This window comes from Coenobita brevimanus, chromosome 83, assembly GCF_032717465.1.
Source record: "Coenobita brevimanus isolate Jiangsu-jjx chromosome 83, ASM3271746v2, whole genome shotgun sequence".
NCBI lineage: Eukaryota > Metazoa > Arthropoda > Malacostraca > Decapoda > Coenobitidae > Coenobita > Coenobita brevimanus.
The window spans coordinates 10,171,533-10,194,135 of NC_137036.1; the positions used below are offsets into that span (position 1 = coordinate 10,171,533).

At 41.9% G+C, this 22,603-nt stretch overlaps 1 non-coding gene across 1 annotated transcript; it reads left to right on the forward strand.

Annotated features, from left to right (window-relative positions):
• The first annotated feature begins 17,375 nt into the window (after positions 1 to 17,375).
• LOC145409979 (5S ribosomal RNA) lies at positions 17,376 to 17,494 on the forward strand. Its single transcript, XR_013899205.1, has one exon. It is a non-coding gene; the product is annotated as a 5S ribosomal RNA (ribosomal RNA).
• Positions 17,495 to 22,603: the final 5,109 nt, after the last annotated feature.

Here is a 22,603-nt window from a genome sequence, read left to right on the forward strand (position 1 = left end):
GAGCACGGTATGTCTAGGCAGGCAGCGAAGTGCCATTAAAAGTTGGTTTTGTTCACTTGTTTTCCCCTCCTCCCCCCAGTGATTGCCTACTTACCGGTCTATTGATAACGTCATCTCATAGCCAAAGGTTTGTACTTTCATCTCCTGTTTAGTTTTTGACTCTAGGTTAAGCATTTTTTTTTTTGGTGGGGGGGGGGCAAATATTTGAAATCAGGCCAAAAATTGCTGATTATCCCAGACTGGGGGGGTAAGCAGCCAAACCCTGAGCCAGTGGTTAAGGGGTTAAGTAGGCTGACAAAAATCGAGTGCTACATAATCTAGACATCGTATAGCAACCATCCATAACCATAAAGCTATTACAGTTATTACTCTTTAATTAGGTAACCCCAAAGTCACTGAACACTTACATGAGGTGATACAATAATAAAAGTCATCCTGCAAAAAGGAGGGTAGGCGTTTAGCCCCTGTGGGGCATCTTACCCCACCTTACCCCATGTACTGGACACCTGGCAACTTTTGTCCGTAGACATAGTCAGGCCCCTCCCTCCTAAAGCAGGATACGTCATAACTTTCATGGACACCTATTCAAAACTCCTGATTGCTTGCCCAGCAAGGAGCACCTCGCCGTGGCCGACGCCCTCTCAGCCACATTTTTCCCTACTTCAGCATTCCCCAAGCCCTTCACTCCGACAACGCCCCAGAGTTTACCAGCAAAATATGGAAAGAACTCGCCACCATCTTCAGGTACAAGCTCTCTCACTCTTCCCAATACTGGCCACAGGGAAACAGGATATGCGAAAGAAGTCACCGTACCCTCCTCAACCAAGTACGAGCCAGAATAGAAGAAACACAAAACAAAGACCGGCCAGCCCACTTAAAAATTGTGCAGTGGGGGATGCACACCTGTCCCTGAGAAGACGGCATTACCCCTCATGAACGAGTGTTCAGAGAAACCCCCCTTCTCTTACCACTCTGACAGCACCTACAGCCCCCCTCCATGTCTCCCACGTCCGACCCCCTTCATCACCTCAGGAGCCGACTGCATCACCTAAAAAACCAACAGGACCTTCAGCCTGACATTGCCCCCATCAATCCCTACAAGCCTGGTGACTCAGTTATGGTGGCCCAGCTACCCATCCCTAACAAACTAACACCCTGATTCTCAGGACCCTATACAATCATCAGCATTCCTAATCCCTACTAAGTAACCATCCAAAACCACAACACTCCATGCACATACCGGAATCGCCACGTGCGTCTCTTCCACCCCTTACCACCCACCTCACCCACCACCTCTCGACCACGGCACACCCACTCCCCCACCCAGCAAGCCGCACCGCCACTCACCTCCCCAGACTACAAAACTAATTCATACACGTGCTACCTCACACCATCACACTCCTTATCCTCGTTCCTCCTTCCACTCTCATGCCCCTACTACACCCCCCACCAACTCCACACCCTCCTCATAGACACCTCCCCCCCCCCCCGGCGACCTCACTTCCCATATCAACAACCACTGCTGCACCGCCACCCCCAAACACAAAGACGCTGCCATCCAGCAAAGGTAACCCCCACGCACCCCCGACCACCTCACCTCGTGACCCGAGCTCCTAGCTGCCTACATCTGCCCTGACTACCACCACTGCTAGATCTGGCCATCTCACACCTACACTCTCCTCACTTTCATCCATTCCTCATTCCACACCCATGTCCTCCTCCAGACCCCACACCAGCTCCACATCCTCCCCACAGACACCTCAACACCCCCAGCGACCTGGCCTCCCAGATCACAATGACCAACCAAAACCACACTGCCACCAAGAAAGACACCACCACCCAACCCAAGAACCCCCCCACCCCCACCCGGCCACCACACCACGTGACCTGAGCTCCTCACCACATACACCTGTCCTCACCACCACCACTACCAGATCCGGCCATCTCTCACACCCACTAGCAAGATTCACACCAACACCCTCACCCCCACCCCCACCAGATCCAACACCACCCAGACAAGCCACCTCCAGCTCCTGCACACCAAACACCTCCTCCATAAACCTCAATTCCAGTGGCCAGACCAACCAGGACGGTTAAGGTGTGTGAGTCCCATACTTTTCCACCTGCGTGACCTCAAAACCCAGGTTGCCTCACCCATCTTCAGCATTCAGCCCAGAGTCACTGGCCAGTCACTACACACCGTACCTCCGGAAATGAAAATCAAACTCGTGCTCTGGACCCCTACCCAGGGAAACAAACAACGCCTCCAAGGGACACCACAACTTCCACGTCTCCTGCAGAAAACCACACACGCCTCCACCCTCGAGATAGTGTACCAACTCCACGAAGAGCCAAGTCTACCCACGCAGCACTGGATCTCACTCCTCCGATACCTCACACCAACCTACAAAACAGCTACCCCTAACATGTACCACCTCCAGCCACGAGGACGTGACTTTTTCAACCATGTTGGTGGTGAAATACCAAGGGAAGACCACAGAGAGGCGCAACAAGAGACCGAGCAAGAAGGGCATACGTCCCCAACCACCACGGGTCCTTCTTCCCCTCAACGGAATCCACGAGAGGTATGTCACCCGGCTGCATTACCCTCTACCTGGACCAGCACTTACCAGAATCGGGGCAGGATCTGTGTGCCAACAGACTCCCTAATTAGGATTTCGATGATGCCCACCGTGTTCATTGGGGAAAGGACGCCCACCATGCTCCTTTCACCTGCTGCCCCATGTAGGACCACGACTATGCCCACCGTGCTCATCAGGGAAAGGACACCCACTGTGCTCCTTTCACCTACAGCCCCAAGCAGGACTGTGGTGGGCCTCACGTGCCTGCTGGGGAGGGAATGTAGGTATTATCTAGGCATTAGTACAGTATGTATCTCATAAACACAATGTACAAGATGTAGTGTCTGTTGGAGATGTACACAGCTTCTCACTTGGAATGTCATTCCACATGATGTATATCTACAGTCTTGTTGTCCCAGACCATCAATAATTCTTAACATATGATGTATCTCAAACTCTTCCTGGAGAAGTCAGACATAACTACCTGTTTTACATATTGTTACCTATAGCTATATAGTTACATATAGTATTGTGTTATATTATGCCTACATATCGCTCGGTCACGCCCACTGTCGTAACTACAATTTTATGGCCAATACAATTACGTAACAGTTGCATTAACAAGATGTAACTACAATTTTATGGCCAATACAATTATGTAACAGTTGCATTAACAAGATGTAACTACAATTTTATGGCGAACACAATTATGTAACAGTTGCATTAAGAAGATGTAACGTTTATGTAACTTTAAAATTTTATGGCAAACACAATTATGTAACAGTTGCATTAACAAAATGTTATGTTACAGTCACACTTGCGTAACAGTTGCATTAAACTGATGTAACTACAATAGCAATGTAACTCCAATTATACAATATTCATACAGTTATGTTACTTTTACTGTATTATGTATTTCACTTAACTAGCTTATAAGTTCATTGTAATGTGTATATAGTATGCATTAGTATGTTAGGACAATATTTACTGTCGATGGTACGCCAGTTTCGCACGACCGAGCGATATGTAGGTATTATATAGGCATTAGTATATATATCTCATAAAATATCTCATAAACACAATGTACAGGATGTAGTGTCTGTTGGAGACGTACACGGCATCTCACTAGGAATATCAATCCACATAATGTATATCCACAGTCTTGTTGTCCCAGACTATCAAAAATTCTTAACATATAATGTAACTCAAAGAATCTCTTTGTAGTCCATGTAACTAGACACTACAACCCGAACACACATCTTCTCCTAGCTGTATGTATTGTCGGAGAGCTTCCCTTCACATTAGAAGGGGTTAGAGAGAGAAAGAGGAGAGAAGGGGTTGGAGAGTAGGCCCGTTAACACGAGGGTCAGATAGAGGAGATAGGGAGCAGAAGAGTGAGAGTAAAGTAGGAGGACAACAGCTAGCACAAACTGCTACTAACCATAGGCTATATGGATCACGCCAAGCTCTTTTATTCAAGTAACAGTCTCACAATAAACTCCGTCGACCCAAATCTGCCTGTTTCATCATCCCACTTAAAATACGAAGAGAATAACGGAAGAGAGAAGACCTACACTGATTATCTCCTTCACGCCTCACCATTACTCTTTCCTAGCGGCTCTCCTCCCATCGACGATTTAACCACATAACCTTCTCTACAGAAGTACACCCTTCGGCTACGTCTTCTTACACCTGATGAGTGGTGGGACTCAACCGTACTGTGATGATTGCCTTGTTCCCCTTACTGTCACCCACTTGCTGGTCGAGCCTCCGAGTCTGGGGGATCTACGTCAGAGATTCCTCCATAGGCATAAAGGGGCAGATGGTGACTACTGTCCGTCCTCGATGCTTGGTGGAGCCTGTAACGATTTTACTGATGTTTTTTGTATTCTCCAGGAGGAGGGCCTCCTTCCACTATTATACTGTACAATATTGATATTTTATGAACTATTTTGTTATTTTCAATGTTTTATTTCTACTAATGGGTATTAACTTTATTTTTAATATGCACATTTTATTTGCTGCGTCTTTTATCTTGTCCGGTGGCATATGGCCCTGGCAGTTGCGCTGCCAGATTTTAATTATATTCAACCAATCAGTCAATCAATCAACCATTCCTAAACAGCATATTCGATTCATTGCTCATGCTTAAATTGACTATTCTATTCCTTGTTCATAATTAAACTGTCTATACGATTTCTTGTTCATATTTAAACTGTCTATACGATTTCTTGTTCATACTTAAGCTTTCTATACGATTCCTTGTTCATACTTAAACTGTATATACGACTCCTTGTTCATACTTAAACTGTATATACGATGTCTTGTTCGTACTTATTCATTCAGCTCTCAAACGTTTCGCAACTAAACAGTGTGAATATTAAGATGGACAAATGCGAAAAATTATATGATAGCCTCTATGGAGGCTTGTCTGTCCTGCATAATGGCTAAGATCTTTTTTACTATTACTTCCTCAGACCCAGCAGTGGCAGACCGAGCAAGAGGAAAAACGAGACGAGTCCTCTTCGTCCCATCGCAGTCCATCACGCCAAACCTCATTTCCGGCTGAAAAATGTAGTGGACACACTCGACCCACACCCAAAATGCAAAATTCGATACTTATAAATATCCATGATTCTCCAGGAGCTATATCAGAAGTTTAGTCCATAACCGTCATTCTGAACGACTAAATACAAACAGTTCTGTACTGAAGGCAGGAAAGAATTCCACTGACACATTGAAAAATCGGAACAATTTATTCATGCTATCATGTCTCCACGGTTATGGCTGGTCTACTGATACAAATCTTGGGAACTGTAATCTGACCCTATGCTTGCATAAAATTTAGAATTCTGTTAGAAATCTTATAAGGTTATACAACAAGCCTTATAACAGATCTAGCATAGTGGTGCAATTAATAACCTTTCCATCCCGAGGACGCCCCATACAATACTTAGTAAATAAAGTTAGAAGTGCCAGGAAATGTTTGATGTCTGAGAGACATGGTTTAGAGCCTGAATTTTTATTTTCTCTAACGCTAAGGACGAAATAGAACCCATCAACAGAGAGAATGGGTTCTGTGTAGCCCGAAGCGTTACAGAAAATAAAGGAATTCAAGCCTGAACTTGCCTCTCTCCCACCCAACATTATCACTTGTCACGATCCATCATTTAGAAAGACTCTCACACAGAAGCTATATATCCTTTCAATCATATACATTTTTTTTCCTTTAATCACGCTTGTTTTAATGCTGTCCACAACAAGGAGAAGGCCTATAAAAGGTACCGGAGCCAACCCACTCTTGAATCACATCTTTTTTATGTTTCAGCCCTGAATCATGCTAAATCTGTTCTTCACTCTGTTAAAAATAATTTCATCCGTACGAAATGCTCTGAACTCTCCAACTCGAATTTTTTCGCCCACCTTCAAGCACCTTGCCAATAACCTTTTTAACAAGTTTACCTCATCATCCTTCCCTGTTCTTTTCTACTCTGATGGCTCTGTAGCCATTTCTTCTGCTGATAAAGATCTCCTCGCTCAGACTTCCTCCTCCAATTCCACCTTAGACGATTCCAGTGGTGTTCCTCCAACACTTCCCCTCTCCGACTTCCTCTTGGCTGACGTTGCCATTTCATCAACTGATGTACTCCCTGCCATCACTGGCCTCAGTATTAACAAGGCATATGGGCCTGATGGGGTCCCTCCTGTTGTCCTCAAGAACTGTGCTTCTGTGCTTGCACCATGCCTAGGTAAACTCTTTCCCTTTGTCTCTCAACTTCGACCCTCCCTTCTTTCTGGAAGTTTCCTCTCATTCAGCCTGTTCCAAAGAAGGGTGATCATTCCCAACCCTCTAACTATTGTCCAATTGCTTTAACATCCTGTGTCTCAAAAGGTTTCGAGTCTCTTCCTAACAGAAAAATTTTAAAGTATCTTTCCTATCACAACCTACTTTCTGATAGTCAGTATGGGTTCCGTCAGGGATATTCCGCTGACGATCTTCTCACCTACCTTTCAAACTCCTAGTCATCCTCCTTTCTTGTGAAAGCTTTGCCATTGCACTTGACATCTCAAAGGCTTTCGATCGAGTCTGGCATAATTCTTTAATTTCCAAACTGCCCTCTTACAGTTTCCATCCTTCTATCTGTGCCTTCAGCTACAGCTTGTCCTTCTATGTGTGGCTTCATCTACAGCTTCATTTCTGGTCGTTCTATGGCTGCTGTTGTACACGGCCATCGTTCTTCTCCTAGATCTACCAACAGTCGTGTTCTTCATGGCTCTTTCCTATCATCAACACTCTTCAATGAAGAGAGAACCTGTATTTTTTTTCACAGGAAAAATCATCAGAGAAATTACCAATATGCCGGGAATCGAACCCGGGACTCTCAGGTGAGAGCCAGGCAGCATACCACTACACCACGACCAGGTAAAAGTTAATTGACGTTGTCACAATCTTGTAACCAACGTCCCTCCGCCCCCACTGTGGGCATGAAGAGGATGGTCGTGGTGTAGTGGTATGCCGCCTGGCTCTCACCTGAGAGTCCTGGGTTCGATTCCCGGCATATTGGTAATTTCTCTGAACACTCTTCAATGATCTTCTAAGCTGTACATCTAACCGTATTCACTCATACGCTGATTATTCCACCCTTCACCTTTCCATTCGGTTCCCACAAAGTCAATTTCAGCAGTTTCTTCAACAAACAAGGGATGAGGCTATGGCACACCTAATGCCTCACTGGGGTAAAAGTAATTTGTTGTTTTTAATGCATCAAAGACTCTGTTCTTACACTTTTCTACCCGACAAAATCTTCCACAGGAGTATCCACTAATGTTTAATAATATCCAGCTCAACCGTTCATCATCCTTAACCCTTCGCAAGCTGAGTGAGGTCCCTCTGGACCCCAGCATGTCTTTAAAACGATGCCATAAAGCCATTGTTTATTTTTCTAACCTGTATAGTGAATGGTTATCATATTAGCACAAAATTTTGACGCAAAAAAGCTTGCAGCATGTAGGAATGACAGTGTATAACATGTTTATGGGGTCTGCTCGGACTACAGCTCACCTTCCGTGTGACTTTTTTTATTATTTCAGATTTTTGACATCTAAAGACAATGTCAATGCCAAATCAACGTTTTATGGCAGTAATTTATTGGCAGAAAATGACCAGCCCGATATATTAAAAAAGATATTGATTCAGACATTGAATTTTCTGACGTTGATGAATATGAAGTGATTGAACAATCTGACGGTAACATTCTGCTGTAGTATCATTGTTAACATTGCAAAAGTCGCTATTCTTTGCATTTGCGAGAAAGGTACTATCATTTAGTTGCTTTCCCATTATGAACAGTAAAATTTCTTTATATTTGTGTGATACTGAAAAAAAATTGTCTCTAATTTGACCATTATAAGGATACTTTTATTTTATGATTATGTAACATAATTTATACCAGAGGTTGTTATTCTGTAAAGAACCAATCCCATGAGTACTGACAGTCAAACAATCAAATAAGTGTAGGTTTAATGCATCCATATTAAAACTTTAATAAATTTCTGATAAATGTAAAAAATTATCTTGGAAAAAAAAAAAAAGGACACTTGTGGGTTGGCTCCACTGGCCGTGTCCTGGGCAACATATGCACAAACTTTAAATGATGTAGCTTTATGCATAAGGCAAAAATTCACCAAATGTTTTGGGGTCCAGTGGGACCCCGTCAGCCTCCCGTGTAATTTGGAAAGGCTCAGCTCACGAAAAGTTAAACATACTTGGGGTTTCATTCTCTCGGGATTTATCTTGGCAAGATCATATAACATCTCATGTAAGGTCTGTATCCAAGAGACAAAGTGTGCTAAACCGACTCCATACCTTCTTTACCTCTACACAGTTGTTAACTTTATACACTGGTTTTATTCGCCCCTGCTTAGAGTAGAACTTTCATGTGTGGGGAGGCTCCCCATATACAGTTCATCTCAATTGGGTGGAGTCAAAGGCTTTTCGTCTCATTAACTCTTCTCTTACTGGCTCCCTTCAACCTTTGTCTCTTCGCTGCACTGTTGCATCTTTATCTCTTTTGTCACTAATTAAATGGTCACTGCTCCTCTGAACTGTCTGCTTGCATCCCTCCACCTCTACGATGGGCACGTAGCACCCGTCTAGCAATACACATACTACTCTGAAGGCTCTGTAGCTATTTTTTCTACTGATAAAGCAGACCTCCTCGCTCAGACTTCCTCCTCCAATTCCACCTTACACGATTCCGGTGGTGTTCCTCCATCAATTCCCCCCTATGACATTCTCATGGCCGACGTTAACATTTCTTCAACTGATGAACTTCCTCCATCACTGGCCTCAATACTAACAAGGCATATGGACATGATGGGGTCCCTCCTGTTGTCCTCAAGAACTGTGGTTCTGTACTTACACCAAGCCAATGTAAACTCTTTTGCCTTTGTCTTTCAACCTGTACCTTTCCGTCTTGCTGGAAGTTTGTTCTCATTCACCCAATCCCAAAGAAGAGTGACCATTCCCAACCCTCTAACTATCGCCCAATTGCTTTAACATCCTGTGTTTCAAAAGTTTTCGAGCCTATTCTTAACAGAAAAATTTTAAAGCATCTTTCCTATCACAACCTTCTTTCAGATCATCAGCATGGGTTCCGTTACTGGCGATCTTTTCACATACCTTTCAGACTCCTGGTCATCCTCCTTTCGGGACTTTGATGAAAGCTTTGCCATTGAACATGACATCTGAAAGGCTTTCGATCGGATCTGAGATAAATCATTAATTTCCAAACTGCCCTCTTACGGTTTCTGTCCTTCTAGCTGTGCCTTCATCTGCAACTTCCTTTCTTGTCATTCTATAGCTGCTGTTGTAGACGGCCACCGTTCTTCTCCTAGATCTATCAACAGTCATGTTCCTCAGGGCTCTGTCCTATCATCAGCTCTCTTCCTTTTTATTCAACAATGACCTTCTAAGCTGTACATAAATCCTATCCACTCATACTCTAATGATTCCACGCTTCACCTTTCCGTTCGGTTCTCGCGACGTCCATCATAGCAGCTACTTCAACAAACAACGGATGAGGCTATGACACACGTAATGTCTTATGTGGCTCGTATCTCTGACTGGGGTAAACGTAATCTTGTTGTTTTTAATGCGTCAAATACTCGGTTCTTACCCCTATCAACTCGACAAAATCTTCCACAGGAGTATCCACTAATGTTTAATAATATCCAACTCAATCCTGGATCATCCTTAAACATGCTTGGGGCTTCATTCTCTAGGGACTTATCTTGGAAAGATCATGCTACATCTGCAAAATCTGCTTCCAAAAGATTCGGTGTGCTATACGGACTCCGAGCCTTCTTTACCCCTGCACAGTTGTTGACTTTATATAGGTGGTTTATTCGCCCCTGTGTAAAGTACAAATCTCATGTGCCGGAAGGCTCCCACATACAGCTGTTCTCAAAAGGATGGAGTCAAAGGCTTTTAGTTTCATTAACTCTCCTCTTCTTCCTGGCTCCCTTCAACCTCTGTCGCTTCACCACACTGTTGCATCTTTATCTCTTTTATGTCGGTACTGCAATGGTCACTGCTCCTCTGAACTGTCTGCTTGCATTCCTTCCCCTCTACAACGGATGTGTAGCACCAGTCTGGTAACAAACTCTGATCCCTTTTCTGTCCAACTCTCTAAGGCAAGAGTTAGCGGTTACTCCCAGTCCTTCATTTATGCAACAGGCCAACTCTGGAACTGTCTCCCTCTGTCTTTATTTCCTACTTCCCAGGATCTCCAGTCTTTCAAACCCAATGTGTCCAGCCATCTCGAAATGAACGCATCTTGAATTTGGCTCTCTGTTGTACTGTTTTTTTTCCTTTTTTCTTGGAAGAGACACGTTGCAGGCTCCTGGTCTTGGTTCCTTCTTCCCTGCATTAAAAAAAAAATCATCACTTTTCTGTCCAACTGTCTATTGCAAGAGTTAACCTTTACTCCCAGTCCTTCATTTATGCAACAGGTCTACTGTGGAACTGTTTCCATTTGCCTGGATTTCCTACTTCCTATGATCTCCAGTCATTCAAATGCAGTGTGTCCACGTATCTGGAAATGAGCGGATCCTTAATTTGGCTCTCTGTTGAATTGTTTTTATTTTTTTCTTGGAAGGAACGGTTTGCGGACCCCTGGCCTTTGGTTCTTTCTTCCCTGCATAGAAGAAAGTAATACACATATATCAATTATATATAACAATATATATATATATATATATATATATATATATATATATATATATAGCCCGACGCCCTAATCCCGCAAAGGGTGGCCGCAGACAAAACGCCTCCAAGTCACTGTCACCCACCATTTGACTACCCTCCCCCCAACTCACCCCCCCCCTCATATACCTCTCAACTCCATCCCTCCACGTCATCCTCGGTCTACCCTTCCCTCTCCCTCCCTCCACTTCACCTACATACACCCTCTTAGTCAGTCATTCATTCTCCATTCTCTCCACATATCCAAACCACCTCAGTGTATTTATCCTAATCTTCTCAACCACATCCACATCTACCCCACAACGATCCTTCACTTCTTCATTCGTCAACCTGTCCCTCCATGTCACTCCACATGCTCCTCTCAAGTAACTCATTTCCACTGCTCTCACTCTTGACTTGTTCCCCTCTTGCAAGGTCCACGCCTCGCTTCCATACGTCAGGGTAGGGATCACGATGCCATCATGCAGTGACTTCTTAACTTCCATACTCACCTCCCTATTTCTCATCACTGCTTTCAGTGTACCAACAACCTTCCTTCCCTGCTGTACCCTTTCACGTACTTCATCCCCCAAAGTTCCATCCTTACTCATCACACTACCCAAGTACTTGAATGCACTCACATTCTCCATATCCTCACCATCCAACCTCACTGCACACTCTGTGACTTCATTCCTCTCAAACACCATAACTTTACTTTTGTTTACATTAACTTTCAGCTTCCTCCTTCTACACACTGTCCCAAATTCATTCACCAAACCTTGCAACTCCCATTCATCTTCACTCAACAATACTGTATCATCAGCAAACAGCAACACCGGAAGCTTCCAAATCTCACCCTCATTCATTAGGGCCAGCCCCACATCCACTGCCCTACCTTGCACCTCCTTTACAACCCCATCCATATATATATTAAACAGCCATGGAGACATCACACACCCCTGTTTCAGTCCCACATTGAGATCAAAGAACTCACTCAGCTCACCATCCACTCGCACCGTAGCCCTAGCTCCCTCGTACATACTCTTCACAGCACTCAACAATTTCACCTCCACTCCATATATTCTTAATACCTTCCACATCCCTTGCCTATCTATTCTGTCATAAGCTTTCTCCAAGTCCATGAAGGCAGCATACACCTTCCTTCCCTTTTCTAGATACTTCTCCACTAAACATTTTAGAACAAATATCTGATCTACACACCCATTTCCCTTCCTCTCTCTCTCTCTCTCTCTCTCTATCTATATATATATATATATATATATATATATATATATATATATATATATATAGTGTTACATAGCCTATGATTTCATCATCCTTTGTGTAATTTTAACGCACAGTATGCTGCATGTTTGATCACGAGCGTGTTCTGCCTCAGTCCCCCCCTTCTACCGTTATAGTAGAGTAAGTCGTTCTTTCTGTTGTTCAGAGCGGGATTCTCAACTTTTTGTCCCCATGGCTTCATTTGCGCGTCCTTCTTACAAGTTGTATCAAGCTCTGCCGGCCCCTATATAATGAGCTCAGTCTCTGCATCATTGCCACTTAGATCTGCTCCTCATTTTGTTCACATCTCTGTCCTCCCCTGTACAGTTATTATTGAGTGCTCAGGAAGTCTCCACCCATCTAGCAGCTGTGTAATTTGAGTATAAGTGTTGTTGCATTTTGTTCTTGTACTGTATAGCGTAAGTTTAATTTGTAGACCTGGTGAAGTTTTTGTAATTCATGTAAGGTTCTTATTGTCAGCCATCATTAATAATAGTTTGTATCTGTAATAATTTATCTTGCATTAACTGAGCATTACCCAGTGTATTTTCATTTTATCAGGGCTGACTTAGATAAATTTACTCTTGCTAATTTTGTGTTAATAGAGGCTATTGCAGTTAACCATATATTTAACCTGTTTTTTGCCATTACATTATCCTTATGAGTCCTGAATGTTTTGTTGTTAGTTTGAGCATTAAACTTTAACTTGTAATTTTACCTAACTCTTTTATTTTGAACCTGGACCTTTACGGGACAGTAGTGATTATTAGTATTCTCACTTAAAGTGTACATTATCTTTCTCTGTTCCGTAACAATATATATATATATATATATATATATATATATATATATATATATATATATATATAACAAATACATTACCTATACCTGATCCTTAATACAATAGACTACTGTAGACTTCCCATTGTATTTCTATCGTATTACCATTGTACAAATATATGTATATGTCTGTTATACATACACAATTATGCTACTGTAATATATCACTACTATATGATTGGTTTCGACAGTGGTTTTATGTCACTATAATATTGTGATGAATACCACGTATTTACTCAAATGTTTGTTCAGTATATTCATAACGATGTATCATGTTACCATATGTTTTGTAAAATTATAATACTGACATATGTCGTAGGTACGACACTTTGGTGTGACCGAGCAATATAGAAACATTAAAATAGTTATAGGAATTCATAAGTTTGTATCATTTGTTAACAGGTAACAGTATGTAATACACAGGTAGTTGTGTCGAGTTCTCCAGGAAGAGGTTAGATACACTTCCCCATAGCCAGACACTAAAGTATCCCAAACACCAGATGACATCAATGATCAGTCGACGGAAACCTGCCTGACACACAAGTCACCAAGCCGGAAGCACACACACACACACACACACACACACACACACACACCGAAATCACATGTAGGATCTCATAGTCTGGAGGGCAATATTAAAAAGTGGCCTACAGTAGATAAGGAGTTTTGGGCACCGAAAATTCCATAAGCAATGGACCCTCTACGAGTCTCACCCATACCCTCAGCATACCTAAATACCCAGGTGCCAGTCCAGCATTGCGTCCTGAGACCCAGTAAAATCCATTATCTAAATGTATTTAAAATGAGCATATTTTCTTCCCAGATGGAGATGGCTTTTGGAGCAGGAGATGTAGGATCTAACAGCAAGTTTTCATGTATGTTCCAAAGATTCCTACATTATTCCTTACTCTTTAGTTTGTTTTTTATCATCACGATTACACAAATATAACAATGACACACTTATTTCGGTGTTATCGTATGAATACTATGACCAGCCATATTTCGAAAATAATTTGAAGATAAAGATCCCTAGAAAAACAGGTGTTGTACAGTTGACGTGTTGTTCAAACATTTTCTCTGACAACAACATAACTGTTAAAACATGTATTACATAATCTTCATATTGAGCCAGTTTATCAACTCTAATAGCAATACCAGTACAACAGATGTCATCATCTGGGTCACTGTCTTTATTATATCTTGTGCCAAGTATTAGGAGGATTCAGGTAATAGTAATGCATCAGATCTCCTTATCATCTGAGTCACGGTCTTCATCATCTTGTGGCCAAGGATTAAGAGAATTGAGGCACACAGTGTCCTCACTACAACAAATGTAGTCCCTTGTGCAGCACAAACTGTGTCTCCTACAAGAACAATTAGATGAAACATATGAGGTTTAATAGCTACAGCTCACAAGTGCAATGCATGTACCAGGGACTGGAAGCTTGGTCATAAGAAGTGGTACAAGGTGTCCACCATTTCCTTCTTTCCAACCATACTCTTTAGGGCTTAGCAATGAGGGCTTGGCTTCTAGTGCGTGGTGCCATATCAAAGCCTGGTAGTGTGCTCGCTTGGCGTGTTGAATCATAGCATCTTGTGTTGGAGGAAGTTTTTCTGCAGCTTTGGTGCAGAACAGCTGAGCGTGTAGTTCATCTACTGAGGTGAGGGTAGACTTTGATGTATATATACTGACTACAAATTTCTGAACATTTTATAGTTCCTGTGGAGAGAGCAGCCCATAACCAAAGTCATCCAGGAGATGTGGGTTTTCTTGGTAGATCTTTCAGGCAGTTTTCTTTCCGATGCCACAAAACTCACTGGTCGTGCCACACCCAGACAGGGCATGGAAACTGAGAATATTCTTGCATAAGTCCAGGCCCAGTGTAGCTCTGATCTTGTGTGTGGCAGTAAAACTGTACTTTTTTGAAGTTCCAGCTTTGAGCCACACTTGTTTTGGAAGACTGGCACCAAAGTGTGTGAACAGAGTAAGAACATCTGTGTCCTTGCTATCAACAATCATTATTTGAAATCAACACCTGGCAGCATCTGCACCATGTAACACCATTCTGGTGTCTGTTTCTTCTTGGTGAGATTTTAAATGGGATGCATCACGAGAGCTTGTGGTTACCACATCTTCATTATCTTTGAAACCTCCAGCAATGACAGGTTCATGATCCTGTTAAAGTAGTTTGCTTTTATCACGTAGTTCATCTGTGAGAAAACTGACAAGGTTGGTCTTGTTTTCTGTCAAGGATATAAATTCTGGCCATTGTGAAGGTAGTGGAACATCTCTTCCTTCAGTTATGCGACGGATTTGCCTTTTCTTTCCAGATCGGCTTTGTCTTGTCATTCCTCTGATTGAGTCTGCTTTGTATGCATCAAAGATGATATCTACTCGTTTGCACTGATGATTAAATTTGGCCAGAACAATATTACAGAAGATATCTGATAGATCACCGAAGGTGTGGGCATCCTTCGATTTCCCAAGTGCTTGAACCAAGGCCATAGCATCAATATAGCAGCTATTTCCTTGGATGGCATCAAGTTCAGTCTCTAAAACCAGCAATTTCCAAAATAACGAACACTGATGATGTATTGACTGGCACCCTTATAAACTGACACGCTAACAAACCTAATCAACCAACAACCATCAATTGTTTACCCAGCAATTTCCAAAATAATGAACACTGATAATGTATTGACTGGCATGTCATAGCCTTAAACACCCTTGTAAACTGACACGCTAACAAACCTAATCACGCGAGCAGTTGCCAAAGTGATGCTCCGAGCATCTAACGCTACTAGGCTCCCAACACGTAACCTTTCGCCAAGGCGGAGAAGAAATGCCAAGATGATAAGTAGGTAGCATTATATTATTGGTAGTTAATTATATGTACTGCCAGGTAAGTATTTGATTCCTCAAGGATTTCCTGGAAAGATAACAGAAATAAAATACAAGTGTTAATAACATAGATGTGGTAAAATGTATGTCTTATTCTCTCCTAATTTGTGCCTATACGCGCTTATAAAACACAAGCTCTATCTCAGTTCCGGACACATTTTCAGCCCGGCGCCTGCCCTGGGGATGTTGTCTAAGGTCCATAGATGACAAAAAACAGGAATGCCACTTTTGGAGTTTTAGATGCATAAAAACTCAAAATTCTGGGTTTGGCCTCCAGACTATCAGAGAGCCAGGGAAGAGGGAAGGAGAAGGAGAGTAACAGCTAGAGAGAGAGCGGGAAGGCGGCAGCCAGCACAAACTGCCCCTAACAATACAATGGGTCACGTCAAGCTCAATAATTTTTCCAGTCAAGCAACTGTCTCACAGTAAATCTCCGTCGACCCCAATCTTCCAGTTCATCACCTCACCTCACCTCCAAACGAAGAGATAACGAGAAAGAGACGGCCTACCCTGACGTTCCCATACAACGCCAACATTATTTTCTCTCTCCTCCTGGGTCTGTCCGATCGACCAGACAAGATAATACACCCTCTTTTTCTATAATAAACAGATCAAGGCTACAAATTCTTGACATCTGGTGGCCTTTGACACAAAGTGTGAGAGTAGGAATAAATAAGTTCCCATGATTGACAACAGCAGAGTGCCACAAACCTGACAATAACACGGTGCCACATGACTCATGGTCAAGGTGCTGGGGAAAATGTGGCCGGTAGTACTCTTACAGCCTGGAGCAGCAGATGAACAATGATGGCTGAGTGGCTCCTGTAGTCCTTTTATAACCACTGTCACCCAGTATATACTGACCCCTACCCTCACACCACACCAATTAGTAAACACCTCCCCTTCCCCTCTCACCACGCCAGCCAGTGAACACCTCCCACTCCCCTCACACCATACCAGTGAACACCTCCCCCACCTCTCTCACCACGCCAGCCAGTGAACACCTCCCACTCCCCTCACACCATACCAGTGAACACCTCCTCCTCGCCTCTCACCACACCAGCCAATGAACACCTCCCACTCCCCTCACACCACACCAGTGAACACCTCCCCCTCCTCTCTCACCACACCAGTCAGTGCACATCTGTCTCACAAGTCTATCTCATCAAAGTATTAAACTGTTCAACAGAATAGGTAATTAAGTTTCTTTAACGCCATTTCAAAGTTAAGTTGGTTAAGAAATGGTTATCTAAGACATCTCACAAGCACAACTCCTTCAGTGGCCGTAATCATTCCACAAAATAGTCATTTTCCATAGTAATTCTTAAGTACCATAAATAGGTCATTTCCGTAGCCATAGTTTAGAAAGCCGATGTGATAACTGTTCGTCAGTAGGAGATGTGTACAATCAAAGACACAACTATCTTTCTAGTTCCGTCTAAGGAAAATTTACACCTGGCGAAATACAATGATAACCCTGTCTCTACTAGTGCAGGTTTCAAACGGTTCGATTATTCCTCCGTATAACGGCCATACCACGTTGAGTACACCGCTTCCCGTCCGATCAGCGAAGTTAAGCAACGTTGGGTGTGGTTAGTACTTGGATGGGTGACCGCCTGGGAACACCAGATGCTGTTGGCATAACGTTCTCCCTACGTGTCCAGTGGGGTTGGTGGAGGATTAGTGCCCCTCCCTGTAAAACAATTAACTCTAAGCCCTTGGCCACCCCGTTTAGGATACATGGCGTCTGGCAATGAATGAATGAATGATATTCGTCAAACTTTTGGAAGATATTTGTGTCTATGTCTGTACAAGATAATAGAATAAGCACATACACACATTATTTCTTGCCCTGGAAAGACGGATATAGATCACCTGAGAGGAACATTAACATTCAAATTTTTCAGAAATTATGTCAGGCGACCCTGATACAGCAAAGAACTTCATTTAGGCTCGTACCAGGCAATTTTGCTCTGTCAAGAGTCAATGGGTTATGCAGTTTTACTAAACTTTTAGTGATTTTATCTTTGGGTCATTGGCATCAAATATTTTATATTAATCACCTTATTTGTGTTTTATAGTTTAATAGCCAGACAGATTATACACCAGTTGCAACTAGTCATCATAATCCGGAAGTGTACACGACAAACCACTGAATTTCCTTTAAATTTCGGAATATATTTACCTACAGACATATTGAGAGGTGAATACTGACATCCAGGAAAACAAACAAACATTACAGTGAATGACACTTGGAGGATCTGTCATGCTTTGTATTAATATCAGTGTAATTATTAATTAACCAATAATTTTGCTAATTCTGCGTTGTTACAAATTTGGAAGCTTAAAGTGAAGAAGTGAAGTATGAATTTCATGTGAAGCTCGTCGTCAGTACTAATGAAGTGCATGGTCAGTGGTTGTGGTGGTGGTGATGATAATGGTGGTGGTGTGTGTCTTGGGTGTCCACCTGGCGCTGTTCTTCCCACTTGGCCCAACCACACATCTGCTCCATTACCAGCACCACCACGGCCATTACAAACCCACATCCCAACACCACAAACATGCCCTGAAAATGAGCAGTATTACATGTAATCCCGTAATCCTTTCTTTTATCAACTAACCCACAATATTCCATTAATAAGGGTAAACTATATCCTGCGTAGGGATAAAGTGACATGTTTAATCCAAATCATTAGTGATGGTTGAAGTAAATTTACAAATTAAATTTACAACTATATACTTAATGCAAAGTTTTCAAACACGTATGGAAGTTATTAAGTAAAATCTAGGAAACTAGTGCTTTTCCAGGCCATCCAAGAAGTCCGTAGCAGGACCTACCCACAGGTTGCTGAGTGAGAAGACAGAGGTGACGGTGATGATCCTGGGTGCGTTCTTGCAGGTGCTGGAGTTAGGATGTGAGAATTTCATCCATTTATCATACAGGCCAGATTCCACCAATGAAAAAGCCCTGTCTTAGAAAATATAATGGTTAAAACATTATATTCGTCATGCCAGTAAATACCTACCATAGTAATTATTTCTCATACCTATTTCGACTTCGATGTAGATATCAAGTATTTTCAAGTTCTGTATAAAAGCACACAGTACTATTTTTATCTCTAATATTTTCAGTAACTAACAAACCGTTCAGTTCTTACAGCTTATTCAGTCTTGGCATAAAAGGGCTGTTCTTTTGGGCCAGCATGGCTAGAGGAGTGTTCAAGTAGCTGCTCCGGGACAGATAAAAATCACAGGTACCTGTCAAAATATTTAGTGATGATAAAGTGATGACTGAGACTATTATACTGTTAATTAGAATAAAGTAGTCCTTCTTGCAAAGACACTTAAATTGCCATTGGTCTAACGACAGGCAGCAATTTACCTTTAAAATCATTTCTTATTACTCATATTGAATGAAGCCCCTCCCCTCACTGACAGGAAATTTAGTACAGATATGCTACATGTATAGCAGGCCTACAGAAAAGATAGGTATGCCCAAAATAATTCTAGTGAACATGACAACCACATTATAACCTGTGCGAGAAAAGCTCCTTGGCAGTACGTTGTTAAAGAGGAAGTCCAGGTCAAACACGACATGACTGCCATCCCGCACAATGGTCTCCAGGCTTTGGGGTACTTCAGCGAACAATCTGAAAGCCACTCGGTCTGTGCCGATCAGGTTCCCCAGTTTGTAGAGTGGACCCGACGTGGCTGCCTGAAATGCAGAAGACTGTAAGTAATCCTCAGCTTTACTGAAAGCTTTCGATTGTATAGTTAGGTGAAACTTAGGAAAAATAATTGAACTTTCCGTAATACATATCAGTTGTGATGCTGTAGCAGATAATAATTATGTGTATGACATAACGTGAAGATAGCTGGTAATTAGGATTTGGAAGTAAATTAACTGTTCAGAACAGGGGCCAACTGATAGTTAATTGCTTGTTCTGCAAATACTGAAGGACTGATAAAAAATAGTTTTACCAACAGTGTCCTGAAAGGAAGAATGGTCTTCACCATAGGGCTTTCTTTTATCAGTAAACATGTGAGAAGCTCACAGAACACTTCATGGCTGATTAGACACTACTTCCTGCGGTACTGATTTGGCAAAAAAAAAAAAAAAAATCTTGGGTTGCTTTATTGACAACCTAAACATTCTTGGATACGGAACAAAAAATAGTTCATGATTTTCAATTATATTACAAAACAATTGCTCACCTTAAGATAATGAAGGATCAAAGAGTTCTGGATAAGAATTATTCCAATATTGGAGTTGTCAAGAACGTCATCAAGTCTCTGGTATGGTTGGTCGATGTATCTGACTGCCAGGAGGGACATGAGGTTCCCGACGTAGCTCTGTGTCAGCACCAGTATCATCAACATCCACATCCCAAGCATCACACGATCCCACCACCACCGTATTTTAGTTGTCTTTACATCTTTTACAACAAAAAGAAAATTTAGTAACACAGAATTGACATCACGACAGTAGTTGATGGCCTGCCGTGTCTAATAATGACAGCTTTTATCCTGTAAGTTTGTTAAGCTCTTGATATACAGTAGTTTAACATTTTGAAACTGAGTGGGCATTATAAACCATGACAGAAAAGTGTTTTTTTTCCATGCCAAGAAGAAATGATCGACTTCGAATATTACCTGTGGACTAGCCGAAATGAACTGTGCATAACCTTTTTATTAAATATCCTAAGTTAACTTTGCTTTCCGTAAGTTAATGTCAAATCACTGATAGCTTGAAAAGGCTAAACTATAGCCTATTTGATCTGATCTGAGAAGAGACGAACCTTAAGCTTTTGAAAGCTGGCAGCTGATTGGTTGTCCGAGTGCATTCGTTATTAATGACGCATTTTAAATTATTTTTGAATATATGGGCTTCATTAACCGTTTGACAAAAAGATTACCCAAGTAAAGTGTTATATATATGTAGTTGTTTGTCTACTGTAGATTAAGTTAAAAACGGGGCTCCACTAAATTTATACATGTGACATTTTGAAATCGCGGGACAAATCAAAACATGGACAAGTAAAGTTTTACAAGTATATTTATTTTTTCCTCATGTTCAGGCAATTTAAGGTAAATCATGTCATTACCGAGATCGCCTGTAAATTATAACCTGGCAAAACATCAGAATTGCAATGAAATATAAAATATCCCATGAATTTCGATGAAAGATAGGTTGTGGAAGGGGTTAGTCCACTCATGGGATGTCCCACTTGACTAAGCAGACGAACATTCAGATTAAGTTGAGAGCGTTTTCTTGTATAAATTTGCAATATGCTTTCTACTTTCACATCTTTAGCAAGTTTTCTATGTTTTTAGTAGTCACTACTTACAACCGAGCTGTCACAAGGTTTGGGCTGCAAAATATTGAAAAAAGTGACAGTGAAATATAGCTTCCTCAACCGTGCCTACCAGCCATTTGTCATTGGAATTCAGATGTTTTACCAGGTTAGTTTTTACATAATGTCGCACTAGTGACATAATTTAATTTGTCTGAACTTGGGGGCTGAAAGTCAAGGTACTCGTGAAACCTTACCTGGACGTGTTTTGTTTGGTCCCGAGAACTGAATATTTCACACTTATTTAGGTGTGTAAGGCCTCGTTTTTTAATTAATCTATGCAAATAACTATACTGTATATAACATTCTATTTGGGCAATCTTTTTGTCAACGGTTATTGAAACCCATATAATAAAAATAATTTAAAATGTGTCATTACTAATGAATGCAGTCGGCCAACAAATCAGCTGCCAGCTTTCAAAAGCTTAAGGCTCATCTCTTCTCAGATCATATCAAATAGGCTATAGTTACCTTCTTGCAGGAGAACGCGGAGGCAGTTAAAGACGCTGGCGTCTACGCTCCCTGGTTCTTGTGTGTGGGCAGGAAAGCAGAAAGGCAGAAAAAATATCACTGAGCACACAACCAACAGTGCTGTTAACAAAGTTGCCCAAACAATTGGAGAAAGAGGTAGTACGAAGCCCCACGGGTCCACCTCAGGACGACCACTGGCAGCAAGAACATGGTACCCACCCATGGAAACATATGCAGAGTATTCCATCCACTGGCTTCTACTAAAATCCAGTAAAAATGGTCCAGGGGTGAACTCCACTTGCTGAAATGTATTGTCTAGGTAAATGTATCAGAGAAGAATAGAATACCTGCCAGGATATACACTCAAGAAATCTAATCTGTACCAACCCTTAACCCTGTCTCTGGTGCGACTTCACAATACCGACGCCATACCCTCCACATGAAGATTATACTTATGCAAATACCAAAAACCAGATAAACAGTTTTCAGTCTACAAAGTTATGCAGGACAGAGGTAGCTAAAACCTTTTTTTTTTTTTTTTTTTTCATGTTTCACGGGTAAAATTAGTGGCTGTTTGGTTGAGTAGGCTGGAGTTTTGCTTGAGAATATGTTGTACTGCTTTTCCGTTAGGAATAGACAAAACAAATAAAATTTCACCTACAAAGGTAAGGGAGATTCCCAATAAAAGTCATTCATATGTATCAATGAGTGTGGAAGTTGCTACCACGATAACCCAGCGAGAGAGCATTGAGCAACCACTCTTCGGTCTAGACATTTAGGAGGTGACTGACAGCGAGGACAATAATCTTAAAATTATTTTATGAATTACCCTGGATGGATCCAATTGACAGAAACTGTCATGACTGACTGCGTCTGAACATAAATTCAGTTTCTTAAAATAATGGTTGTAGCAGGATTTCAAAGA